This window comes from Dendrobates tinctorius, unplaced genomic scaffold (assembly GCF_039654945.1).
Source record: "Dendrobates tinctorius isolate UK_male_01 unplaced genomic scaffold, ASM3965494v1 ptg000070l, whole genome shotgun sequence".
Taxonomy (NCBI): domain Eukaryota; kingdom Metazoa; phylum Chordata; class Amphibia; order Anura; family Dendrobatidae; genus Dendrobates; species Dendrobates tinctorius.
In genome coordinates, this window is record NW_027361738.1 from 96,388,093 (window position 1) to 96,403,587 (window position 15,495).

Genomic DNA, 15,495 nt, shown 5'->3' on the forward strand with positions numbered 1-15,495 from the left:
TGCTCCCATAGTGCTGCCATATAGTGCTCCCATAGTGATGCCGCTGCCATATAGGCTCCCATAGTGCTCTCATATAGTGCTCCCATAGTGCTGCCATATAGTGCTCCCATAGTGCTGCCATATAGGGCTCCTATAGTGCGGCCATATAGTGCTCCCATAGTGCTCTCATATAGGGCTCCCATAGTGCTGCCATATAGTGTTCCCAAAGTGCTCTCATATAGTGCTCCCATAGTGGTGCCATATAGTTCTCCCATAGTGCTCTCATATAGGCTCCCATAGTGCTCTCATATAGGGCTCCCATAGTGCTGCCATATAGGGCTCCCATAGTGCTCTCATATAGTGCTCCCATAGTGCTGCCATATAGTGCTCCCATAGTGCTGCCATATAGGGCTCCCATAGTGCTCTCATATAGTGCTCCCATAGTGCTGCCATATAGTGCTCCCATAGTGTTGCCATATAGTGCTCCCATAGTGCTCTCATATAGTGCTCCCATAGTGCTGCCATATAGTGCTCCCATAGTGCTGCCATATAGGCTCCCATAGGCTCTCATATAGGGCTCCCATAGAGCGGCCATATAGTGCTGCCATATAGTGCTCCCATAGTGCTGCCATATAGTGCTCCCATAGAGCGGCCATATAGTGCTCCCATAGTGCGGCCATATAGTGCTCCCATAGTGCGGCCATATAGTGCTCCCATAGTGCGGCCATATAGTGCTCCCATAGTGCTGACACACTGTAACTGCCTCCAATGATCACATCTCTTTAACTGTACAATTGTCTTTACTAGAATTAATTCTCCCACCAGCTCACAAACAGTTAACAGAACATCTGCCGCTCCCCCCACTCTTCACACAGAATGGACGCGCCCCTCTGAGCCTCCGCTCACTTTACACCAGGGACGAATGCGTTAACCCGCTGGGCCGGGCCCGTACAGCGCAATCAGGCTGCAAACCCGACCGTACCACTGCGCGGCTAAACGGGGGGGATGCAAACATCTGACTGGTTGTTTGCAGTGCTGTGGAGCGTGTGCAGACACCTGGGACTTTACAGTGCGGGGAGATGAGTCCTGTAGATGGGGGTCTGCGCCGGGGGCAGCGGGCAGGGGGTGAGGAGCCGGCAGGAAGGTTTAGGGTCTCCCCATCCCCGACAGTGATAGTGACGCCCTGTGTGCGGGCAGCAGCACGGTGTGGCCGGGAGTGCGGGAGGTAAGCGGCGGCGGCTCCTCATCCTCCTCACCGTGAGGGGCGACCACCTCCGGGGTCACCTCTGCCACCAGCAGCAGCGTCAGGGTGGGCTGTAGGGGGCGCTCTGCTGTCTCCCCTCTGCACGGCCCCATCAGGGAGACGGTTAATCAGACGCTGCGGTTTTCATGCGATTTGAACCATGAAACTTTATTAAACACGCACACACCCCTCATTCCCCCTCACTGAGCGCTGACAATCCGCCAGAAGTCACAGAAGTTTCCGTCATCCTCATCATCATCATCGCGGCGGATTTTATCAGACGCTAAAATACAAGTTCTCTGTATTGTCGGAGCGTCAGGCGCGGAGCGTCGGGGTCCTGTTAAGTTTGGATCCAGTGACGTAACCGCACGTCCATGGGCTCCAGTGCAGGAGCTCCAGCGGGGCCATTACTGCACGTCCTTAATACAGGGGACAAAAGGACCATCGGGCCCCCGGGCTGCCCCGACTGTGACCCCCGCACGCACTCCGCTGACATCGGTCGGTTCACGGTCCGGACGCTTCATGCTCTGTCACATTCATCTGAGGACATTAATCCTCCGAGGTTTTATATCATTGCTGACATTTGTGTCATCCGGTCCAGTCCGGACTCGTGTCAGCGGCGGCTCCGCGCCTCAGCATCAGTGCAGCCCCAAACCATAGATACACGCTAAGGACACACGGTGACTACACGCTATACACACTAAGGAGACACGGTGGATACACGCTATACACACTGAGGACACACGGTGTATACACACTATACACACTGAGGAGACACGGTGGATACACGCTATACACACTGAGGACACACGGTGTATACACACTATACACACTGAGGAGACACGGTGGATACACGCTATACACACTGAGGACACACGGTGTATACACACTATACACACTGAGGAGACACGGTGGATACACGCTATACACACTGAGGAGACACGGTGGATACACGCTATACACACTGAGGAGACACGGTGGATACACGCATACACACTGAGGAGACACGGTGGATACACGCTATACACACTGAGGAGACACGGTGTATACACGCTATACACACTGAGGAGACACGGTGGATACACGCTATACACACTGAGGAGACAAGGTGGATACACGCTATACACACTGAGGAGACACGGTGTATACACACTGAGGAGACACGGTGGATACACGCTATACACACTGAGGAGACACGGTGGATACACACTATACACACTAAGGACACACGGTGGATACACGCTATACACACTGAGGAGACACGGTGGATACACGCTACACACACTGAGGAGACACGGTGGATACACGCTATACACACTGAGGAGACACGGTGGATACACGCTATACACACTGAGGAGACACGGTGTATACACGCTATACACACTGAGGACACACGGTGGATACACGCTATACACACTGAGGACACACGGTGTATACACACTATACACACTGAGGAGACACGGTGGATACACGCTATACACACTGAGGAGACACGGTGGATACACGCTATACACACTGAGGAGACACGGTGGATACACGCTATACACACTAAGGAGACACGGTGGATACACGCTATACACACTGAGGAGACACGGTGTATACACACTATACACACTAAGGACACACGGAGGATACACGCTATACACACTGAGGAGACACGGTATATACACACTATACACACTGAGGAGACACGTTGGATACACGCTATACACACTAAGGAGACACGGTGGATACACGCTATACACACTGAGGACACACGGTGTATACACACTATACACACTGAGGAGACACGGTGGATACACGCTATACACACTGAGGAGACACGGTGGATACACGCTATACACACTGAGGACACACGGTGTATACACACTATACACACTGAGGAGACACGGTGGATACACGCTATACACACTGAGGAGACACGGTGGATACACGCTATACACACTGAGGACACACGGTGTATACACACTATACACACTGAGGAGACACGGTGGATACACGCTATACACACTGAGGAGACACGGTGGATACACGCTATACACACTGAGGAGACAAGGTGGATACACGCTATACACACTGAGGAGACACGGTGGATACACGCTATACACACTGAGGAGACACGGTGTATACACACTGAGGAGACACGGTGGATACACGCTATACACACTGAGGAGACACGGTGGATACACACTATACACACTGAGGAGACACGGTGGATACACGCTATACACACTGAGGAGACACGGTGGATACACGCTATACACACTGAGGAGACACGGATACACGCTATACACACTGAGGAGACACGGTGTGTACACGCTATACACACTGAGGAGACACGGTGGATACACGCTATACACACTGAGGACACACGGTGTATACACACTATACACACTGAGGAGACACGGTGGATACACGCTATACACACTGAGGAGACACGGTGGATACACGCTATACACACTGAGGAGACACGGTGTATACACACTATACACACTGAGGAGACACGGTGGATACACGCTATACACACTGAGGAGACACGGTGGATACACACTATACACACTGAGGAGACACGGTGGATACACGCTATACACACTAAGGAGACACGGTGGATACACGCTATACACACTGAGGAGACACGGTGTATACACACTATACACACTAAGGACACACGGAGGATACACGCTATACACACTGAGGAGACACGGTATATACACACTATACACACTGAGGAGACACGTTGGATACACGCTATACACACTAAGGAGACACGGTGGATACACGCTATACACACTGAGGACACACGGTGTATACACACTATACACACTGAGGAGACACGGTGGATACACGCTATACACACTGAGGAGACACGGTGGATACACGCTATACACACTGAGGACACACGGTGTATACACGCTATACACACTGAGGAGACACGGTGAATACACGCTATACACACTGAGGAGACACGGTGGATACACGCTATACACACTAAGGACACACGGTGGATACACGCTATACACACTAAGGACACACGGTAGATACACGCTATACACACTATGGAGACACGGTGGATACACGCAATACACACTGAGGAGACACGGTGGATACACGCTATACACACTAAGGACACACGGTGGATACACGCTATACACACTAAGGACACACGGTGGATACACGCTATACACACTAAGGACACACGGTGGATACACGCTATACACACTATGGAGACACGGTGGATACACGCTATACACACTAAGGACACACGGTGGATACACGCTATACACACTAAGGACACACGGTGGATACACGCTATACACACTGAGGAGACACGGTGGATACACGCTATACACACTAAGGAGACACGGTGGATACACACTAAGGACACACGGTGGATACACGCTATACACACTAAGGACACACGGTGGATGCACGCTATACACACTAAGGACACACGGTGGATACACGCTATACACACTATGGAGACACGGTGGATACATGCTATACACACTAAGGACACACGGTGGATACACGCTATACACACTATGGAGACATGGTGGATACACGCTATACACACTAAGGACACACGGTGGATACACGCTATACACTCTAAGGACACACGGTGGATACACGCTATACACACTAAGGACACACGGTGGATACACGCTATACACACTATGGAGACACGGTGGATACATGCTATACACACTAAGGACACACGGTGGATACACGCTATACACACTAAGGACACACGGTAGATACACGCTATACACAATATGGAGACACGGTGGATACACGCAATACACACTGAGGAGACACGGTGGATACACGCTATACACACTGAGGACACACGGTGGATACACGCTATACACACTAAGGACACACGGTGGATACACGCTATACACACTATGGACACACGGTGGATACACGCAATACACTAAGGACACACGGTGGATTCACGCTATACACACTAAGGACACACGGTAGATACACGCTATACACACTATGGAGACACGGTGGATACACGCAATACACACTGAGGAGACACGGTGGATACACGCTATACACACTAAGGACACACAGTGGATACACGCTATACACACTAAGGACACACGGTGGATACACGCTATACACACTAAGGACACACTGTGGATACACGCTATACACACTATGGAGACACGGTGGATACACGCTATACACACTAAGGACACACGGTGGATACACGCTATACACACTAAGGACACACGGTGGATACACGCTATACACACTGAGGAGACACGGTGGATACACGCTATACACACTAAGGAGACACGGTGGATACACGCTATACACACTAAGGACACACGGTGGATACACGCTATACACTCCAAGGACACACAGTGGATACACGCTATACACACTAAGGACACACGGTGGATACACGCTATACACTGGAGACACGGTGGATACATGCTATACACACTAAGGACACACGGTGGATACACGCTATACACACTAAGGCCATACACACTAAGGACACACGGTGGATACACGCTATACACACTAAGGACACACGGTAGATACACGCTATACACACTGGAGACACGGTGGATACATGCAATACACACTGAGGAGACACGGTGGATACACGCTATACACACTAAGGACACACGGTGGATACACGCTATACACACTAAGGACACACGGTGGATACACGCTATACACACTAAGGACACACGGTGGATACACGCTATACACACTAAGGACACACGGTGGATACACGCTATACACACTGAGGAGACACGGTGGATACACGCTATACACACTGAGGAGACACGGTGGATACACGCTATACACACTAAGGAGACACGGTGGATACACGCTATACACACTAAGGACGCACGGTGGATGCACGCTATACACACTAAGGACGCACGGTGGATACACGCTATACACACTAAGGACGCATGGTGGATACACGCTATACACACTATGGAGACACGGTGTATACACGCTATACACACTAAGGACACGGTGGATACACGCTATACACACTAAGGACACACGGTAGATACACGCTATACACACTATGGAGACACGGTGGATACACGCAATACACACTGAGGAGACACGGTGGATACACGCTATACACACTAAGGACACACGGTGGATACACGCTATACACACTAAGGACACACGGTAGATACACGCTATACACACTATGGAGACACGGTGGATACACGCAATACACACTGAGGAGACACGGTGGATACACGCTATACACACTAAGGACACACGGTGGATACACGCTATACACACTAAGGACACACGGTGGATACACGCTATACACACTATGGAGACACGGTGGATACATGCTATACACACTAAGGACACACGGTAGATACACGCTATACACACTATGGAGACACGGTGGATACACGCAATACACACTGAGGAGACACGGTGGATACACTCTATACACACTGAGGACACACGGTGGATACACGCTATACACACTAAGGACATACACACTAAGGACACACGGTGGATACACGCTATACACACTAAGGACACACGGTAGATACACGCTATACACACTATGGAGACACGGTGGATACACGCAATACACACTGAGGAGACACGGTGGATACACGCTATACACACTAAGGACACACGGTGGATACACGCAATACACACTAAGGACACACGGTGGATACACGCTATACACACTAAGGACACACGGTGGATACACGCTATACACACTGAGGAGACACGGTGGATACACGCAATACACACTGAGGAGACACGGTGGATACACGCCATGCACACTAAGGACACACGGTGGATACACGCTATACACACTATGGACACTCGGTGGATACACGCTATACACACTATGGAGACATGGTGGATACACGCTATACACACTAAGGACACACGGTGGATACACGCTATACACTCTAAGGACACACGGTGGATACACGCTATACACTCTAAGGACACACGGTGGATACACGCTATACACACTAAGGACACACGGTGGATACACGCTATACACACTAAGGACACACGGTGGATACACGCTATACACACTAAGGACACACGGTGGATACACGCTATACACACTAAGGACACACTGTGGATACACGCTATACACACTATGGAGACACGGTGGATACACGCTATACACACTAAGGACACACGGTGGATACACGCTATAAACACTAAGGACACACGGTAGATACACGCTATACACACTATGGAGACACGGTGGATACACGCAATACACACTGAGGAGACACGGTGGATACACGCTATACACACTAAGGACACACGGTGGATACACCCTATACACACTAAGGACACACGGTGGATACACGCTATACACACTAAGGACACACGGTGGATACACGCTATACACACTATGGAGACACGGTGGATACACGCTATACACACTAAGGACACACGGTGGATACACGCTATACACACTGAGGAGACACGGTGGATACACGCTATACACACTAAGGACACAAGGTGGATACACGCTATACACACTAAGGACACACGGTGGATACACGCTATACACACTATGGAGACACGGATACATGCTATACACAATAAGGACACACGGTGGATACACGCTATACACACTAAGGACACACGGTGGATACACGCTATACACACTATGGACACACGGTGGATACACGCTATACACACTAAGGACACACGGTGGATACACGCTATACACACTATGGAGACACGGTGGATACATGCTATACACACTAAGGACACACGGTGGATACACGCTATACACACTAAGGACACATGGTAGATACACGCTATACACACTGAGGAGACACGGTGGATACACGCTATACACACTGAGGACACCCGGTGGATACACGCTATACACACTAAGGACATACACACTAAGGACACACGGTGGATACACGCTATACACACTAAGGACACACGGTAGATACACGCTATACACACTATGGAGACACGGTGGATACACGCAATACACACTGAGGAGACACGGTGGATACACGCTATACACACTGAGGACACACGGTGGATACACGCTATACACACTAAGGACACACGGTGGATACACGCTATACACACTAAGGACACATGGTAGATACACGCTAGACACGGTGGATACACGCAATGCACACTGAGGAGACACGGTGGATACACGCTATACACACTAAGGACACACGGTGGATACACGCTATACACACTAAGGACACACGTTGGATACACGCTATACACACTAAGGACACACGATGGATACACGCTATACACACTAAGGACACACGGTGGATACACGCTATACACACTATGGAGACACGGTGGATACACGCTATACACACTAAGGACACACGGTGGATACACGCTATACACACTAAGGACACACGGTGGATACACGCTATACACACTATGGAGACACGGTGGATACACGCTATACACACTAAGGACACACGGTGGATACACGCTATACACACTAAGGACACACGGTGGATACAGGCTATACACACTAAGGAGACACGGTGGATACACGCTATACACACTAAGGAGACACGGTGGATACACGCTATGCACAATAAGAACACGGTGGATACACGCTATACACACTGAGGAGACACGGTGGATACACACTATACACACTAAGGAGACACGGTGGATACACGCTATACACACTAAGGACACACGGTGGATACACGCTATACACACTAAGGACACACGGTGGATACACGCTATACACACTAAGGACACACGGTGGATACACGCTATACACACTAAGGACACACGGTGGATACACGCTATACACACTATGGAGACACGGTGGATACACGCTATACACACTAAGGACACACGGTGGATACACGCTATACACACTAAGGACACACGGTGGATACAGGCTATACACACTAAGGAGACACGGTGGATACACGCTATACACACTAAGGAGACACGGTGGATACACGCTATGCACAATAAGAACACGGTGGATACACGCTATACACACTGAGGAGACACGGTGGATACACACTATACACACTAAGGAGACACGGTGGATACACGCTATACACACTAAGGACACACGGTGGATACACGCTATACACACTAAGGACACACGGTGGATACACGCTATACACACTAAGGACACACGGTGGATACACGCTATACACACTATGGAGACACGGTGGATACACGCTATACACACTAAGGACACACGGTGGATACACGCTATAAACACTAAGGACACACGGTAGATACACGCTATACACACTATGGAGACACGGTGGATACACGCAATACACACTGAGGAGACACGGTGGATACACGCTATACACACTAAGGACACACGGTGGATACACCCTATACACACTAAGGACACACGGTGGATACACGCTATACACACTAAGGACACACGGTGGATACACGCTATACACACTATGGAGACACGGTGGATACACGCTATACACACTAAGGACACACGGTGGATACACGCTATACACACTGAGGAGACACGGTGGATACACGCTATACACACTAAGGACACAAGGTGGATACACGCTATACACACTAAGGACACACGGTGGATACACGCTATACACACTATGGAGACACGGATACATGCTATACACAATAAGGACACACGGTGGATACACGCTATACACACTAAGGACACACGGTGGATACACGCTATACACACTATGGACACACGGTGGATACACGCTATACACACTAAGGACACACGGTGGATACACGCTATACACACTATGGAGACACGGTGGATACATGCTATACACACTAAGGACACACGGTGGATACACGCTATACACACTAAGGACACATGGTAGATACACGCTATACACACTGAGGAGACACGGTGGATACACGCTATACACACTGAGGACACCCGGTGGATACACGCTATACACACTAAGGACATACACACTAAGGACACACGGTGGATACACGCTATACACACTAAGGACACACGGTAGATACACGCTATACACACTATGGAGACACGGTGGATACACGCAATACACACTGAGGAGACACGGTGGATACACGCTATACACACTGAGGACACACGGTGGATACACGCTATACACACTAAGGACACACGGTGGATACACGCTATACACACTAAGGACACATGGTAGATACACGCTAGACACGGTGGATACACGCAATGCACACTGAGGAGACACGGTGGATACACGCTATACACACTAAGGACACACGGTGGATACACGCTATACACACTAAGGACACACGGTGGATACACGCTATACACACTAAGGACACACGATGGATACACGCTATACACACTAAGGACACACGGTGGATACACGCTATACACACTATGGAGACACGGTGGATACACGCTATACACACTAAGGACACACGGTGGATACACGCTATACACACTAAGGACACACGGTGGATACACGCTATACACACTATGGAGACACGGTGGATACACGCTATACACACTAAGGACACACGGTGGATACACGCTATACACACTAAGGACACACGGTAGATACACGCTATACACACTAAGGAGACACGGTGGATACACGCTATACACACTAAGGACACACGGTGGATACACGCTATACACTCTAAGGAGACACGGTGGATACACGCTATACACACTAAGGACACACGGTGGATACACGCTATACACACTATGGAGACACGGTGGATACATGCTATAGACACTAAGGACACACGGTGGATAAACGCTATACACACTAAGGACATACACACTAAGGACACACGGTGGATACACGCTATACACACTAAGGACACACGTTAGATACACGCTATACACACTGGAGACACGGTGGATACACGCAATACACAGTGAGGAGACACGGTGGATACACGCTATACACACTAAGGACACACGGTGGATACACGCTATACACACTAAGGACACACGGTGGATACACGCTATACACACTAAGGACACACGGTGGATACACGCTATACACACTAAGGACACGGTGGATACACGCTATACACACTATGGAGACACGGTGGATACACGCTATACACACTAAGGACACACGGTGGATACACGCTATACACACTAAGGACACACGGTGGATACACGCTATACACACTGAGGAGACACGGTGGATACACGCTATACACACTGAGGAGACACTGTGGATACACGCTATACACACTAAGGAGACACGGTGGATACACGCTATACACACTAAGGACACACGGTGGATACACGCTATACACACTAAGGACACACGGTGGATACACGCTATACACACTATGGAGACACGGTGGATACACGCAATACACACTGAGGAGACACGGTGGATACACGCTATACACACTAAGGACACACGGTGGATACACGCTATACACACTAAGGACACACGGTGGATACACGCTATACACACTAAGGACACACGGTGGATACACGCTATACACACTGAGGAGACACGGTGGATACACGCTATACACACTGAGGAGACACGGTGGATACACGCTATACACACTAAGGAGACACGGATACACGCTATACACACTAAGGACACACGGTGGATACACGCTATACACTCTAAGGACACACGGTGGATACACGCTATACACACTAAGGACACACGGTGGATACACGCTATGCACACTATGGAGACACGGTGGATACATGCTATACACACTAAGGACACACGGTGGATAAACGCTATACACACTAAGGACACACGGTAGATACACGCTATACACACTAAGGACACACGGTAGATACACGCTATACACACTGGAGAAACGGTGGATACACGCAATACACACTGAGGAGACACGGTGGATACACGCTATACACACTGAGGAGACACGGTGGATACACGCTATACACACTGAGGAGACACTGTGGATACACGCTATACACATTAAGGAGACACGGTGGATACACGCTATACACACTGGAGACACGGTGGATACACGCAATACACACTGAGGAGACACGGTGGATACACGCTATACACACTGAGGAGACACGGTGGATACACGCTATACACACTGAGGAGACACTGTGGATACACGCTATACACACTAAGGACACACGGTAGATACACGCTTTACACACTAAGGAGACACGGTGGATACACGCTATACACACTAAGGACACACGGTGGATACACGCTATACACACTAAGGACACACGGTGGATACACGCTATACACACTATGGAGACACGGTGGATACATGCTATACACACTAAGGACACACGGTGGATAAACGCTATACACACTAAGGACATACACACTAAGGACACACGGTGGATACACGCTATACACACTAAGGACACACGTTAGATACACGCTATACACACTGGAGACACGGTGGATACACGCAATACACAGTGAGGAGACACGGTGGATACACGCTATACACACTAAGGACACACGGTGGATACACGCTATACACACTATGGAGACACGGTGGATACACGCTATACACACTAAGGACACACGGTGGATGCACGCTATACACACTAAGGACACACGGTGGATACACGCTATACACACTGAGGAGACACGGTGGATACACGCTATACACACTGAGGAGACACTGTGGATACACGCTATACACACTAAGGAGACACGGTGGATACACGCTATACACACTAAGGACACACGGTGGATACACTCTATACACACTAAGGACACACGGTGGATACACGCTATACACACTATGGAGACACGGTGGATACACGCAATACACACTGAGGAGACACGGTGGATACACGCTATACACACTAAGGACACACGGTGGATACACGCTATACACACTAAGGACACACGGTGGATACACGCTATACACACTAAGGACACACGGTGGATACACGCTATACACACTATGGAGACACGGTGGATACACGCTATACACACTAAGGACACACGGTGGATACACGCTATACACACTAAGGACACACGGTGGATACACGCTATACACACTGAGGAGACACGGTGGATACACGCTATACACACTGAGGAGACACGGTGGATACACGCTATACACACTAAGGATACACGGATACACACTAAGGACACACGGTGGATACACGCTATACACTCTAAGGACACACGGTGGATACACGCTATACACACTAAGGACACACGGTGGACACACGCTATACACACTATGGAGACACGGTGGATACATGCTATACACACTAAGGACACACGGTGGATAAACGCTATACACACTAAGGACATACACACTAAGGACACACGGTGGATACACGCTATACACACTAAGGACACACGGTAGATACACTCTATACACACTGGAGACACGGTGGATACACGCAATACACACTGAGGAGACACGGTGGATACACGCTATACACACTGAGGAGACACGGTGGATACACGCTATACACACTGAGGAGACACTGTGGATACACGCTATACACACTAAGGAGACACGGTGGATACACACTAAGGACACACGGTGGATACACGCTATACACACTAAGGACACACGGTGGATGCACGCTATACACACTAACGACACACGGTGGATACACGCTATACACACTATGGAGACACGGTGGATACATGCTATACACACTAAGGACACACTGTGGATACACGCTATACACACTAAGGACACACGGTAGATACACGCTATACACACTATGGAGACACGGTGGATACACGCAATACACACTGAGGAGACACGGTGGATACACGCTATACACACTAAGGACACACGGTGGATGCACGCTATACACACTAAGGACACACGGTGGATACACGCTATACACACTATGGAGACACGGTGGATACACGCTATACACACTAAGGACACACGGTGGATACACGCTATACACACTAAGGACACACGGTAGATACACGCTATACACACTATGGAGACACGGTGGATACACGCAATACACACTGAGGAGACACGGTGGATACACGCTATACACACTAAGGACACACGGTGGATACACGCTATACACACTAAGGACACACGGTGGATACACGCTATACACACTAAGGACACACGGTGGATACACGCTATACACACTGAGGAGACACGGTGGATACACGCTATACACACTGAGGAGACACGGTGGATACACGCTATACACACTAAGGATACACGGATACACACTAAGGACACACGGTGGATACACGCTATACACTCTAAGGACACACGGTGGATACACGCTATACACACTAAGGACACACGGTGGATACACGCTATACACACTATGGAGACACGGTGGATACATGCTATACACACTAAGGACACACGGTGGATAAACGCTATACACACTAAGGACATACACACTAAGGACACACGGTGGATACACGCTATACACACTAAGGACACACGGTAGATACACTCTATACACACTGGAGACACGGTGGATACACGCAATACACACTGAGGAGACACGGTGGATACACGCTATACACACTGAGGAGACACGGTGGATACACGCTATACACACTGAGGAGACACTGTGGATACACGCTATACACACTAAGGAGACACGGTGGATACACACTAAGGACACACGGTGGATACACGCTATACACACTAAGGACACACGGTGGATGCACGCTATACACACTAACGACACACGGTGGATACACGCTATACACACTATGGAGACACGGTGGATACATGCTATACACACTAAGGACACACTGTGGATACACGCTATACACACTAAGGACACACGGTAGATACACGCTATACACACTATGGAGACACGGTGGATACACGCAATACACACTGAGGAGACACGGTGGATACACGCTATACACACTAAGGACACACGGTGGATGCACGCTATACACACTAAGGACACACGGTGGATACACGCTATACACACTATGGAGACACGGTGGATACACGCTATACACACTAAGGACACACGGTGGATACACGCTATACACACTAAGGACACACGGTAGATACACGCTATACACACTATGGAGACACGGTGGATACACGCAATACACACTGAGGAGACACGGTGGATACACGCTATACACACTAAGGACACACGGTGGATACACGCTATACACACTATGGAGACACGGTGGATACACGCAATACACTAAGGACACACGGTGGATACACGCTATACACACTAAGGACACACGGTAGATACACGCTATACACACTATGGAGACACGGTGGATACACGCAATACACACTGAGGAGACACGGTGGATACACGCTATACACACTAAGGACACACGGTGGATACACGCTAT

General features: G+C 49.4%; 1 protein-coding gene across 2 annotated transcripts in view; it reads left to right on the plus strand.

Annotated features, from left to right (window-relative positions):
• The window catches only part of SELENON (selenoprotein N), a 45,171-nt gene that overhangs the window by 7,594 nt on the left and 22,082 nt on the right, over positions 1-15,495 (plus strand). Inside the window, exon 1 of one of the 2 annotated variants that reach the window (XM_073582171.1) lies at positions 1,137-1,204. The exons of the other annotated variant lie outside the window; for it this stretch is intronic. The gene's annotated coding sequence lies outside the window, so the exon portion shown is untranslated. Of the gene's footprint in view, positions 1-1,136; positions 1,205-15,495 lie in introns of those variants that run through there. 2 annotated transcript variants of the gene reach the window in all.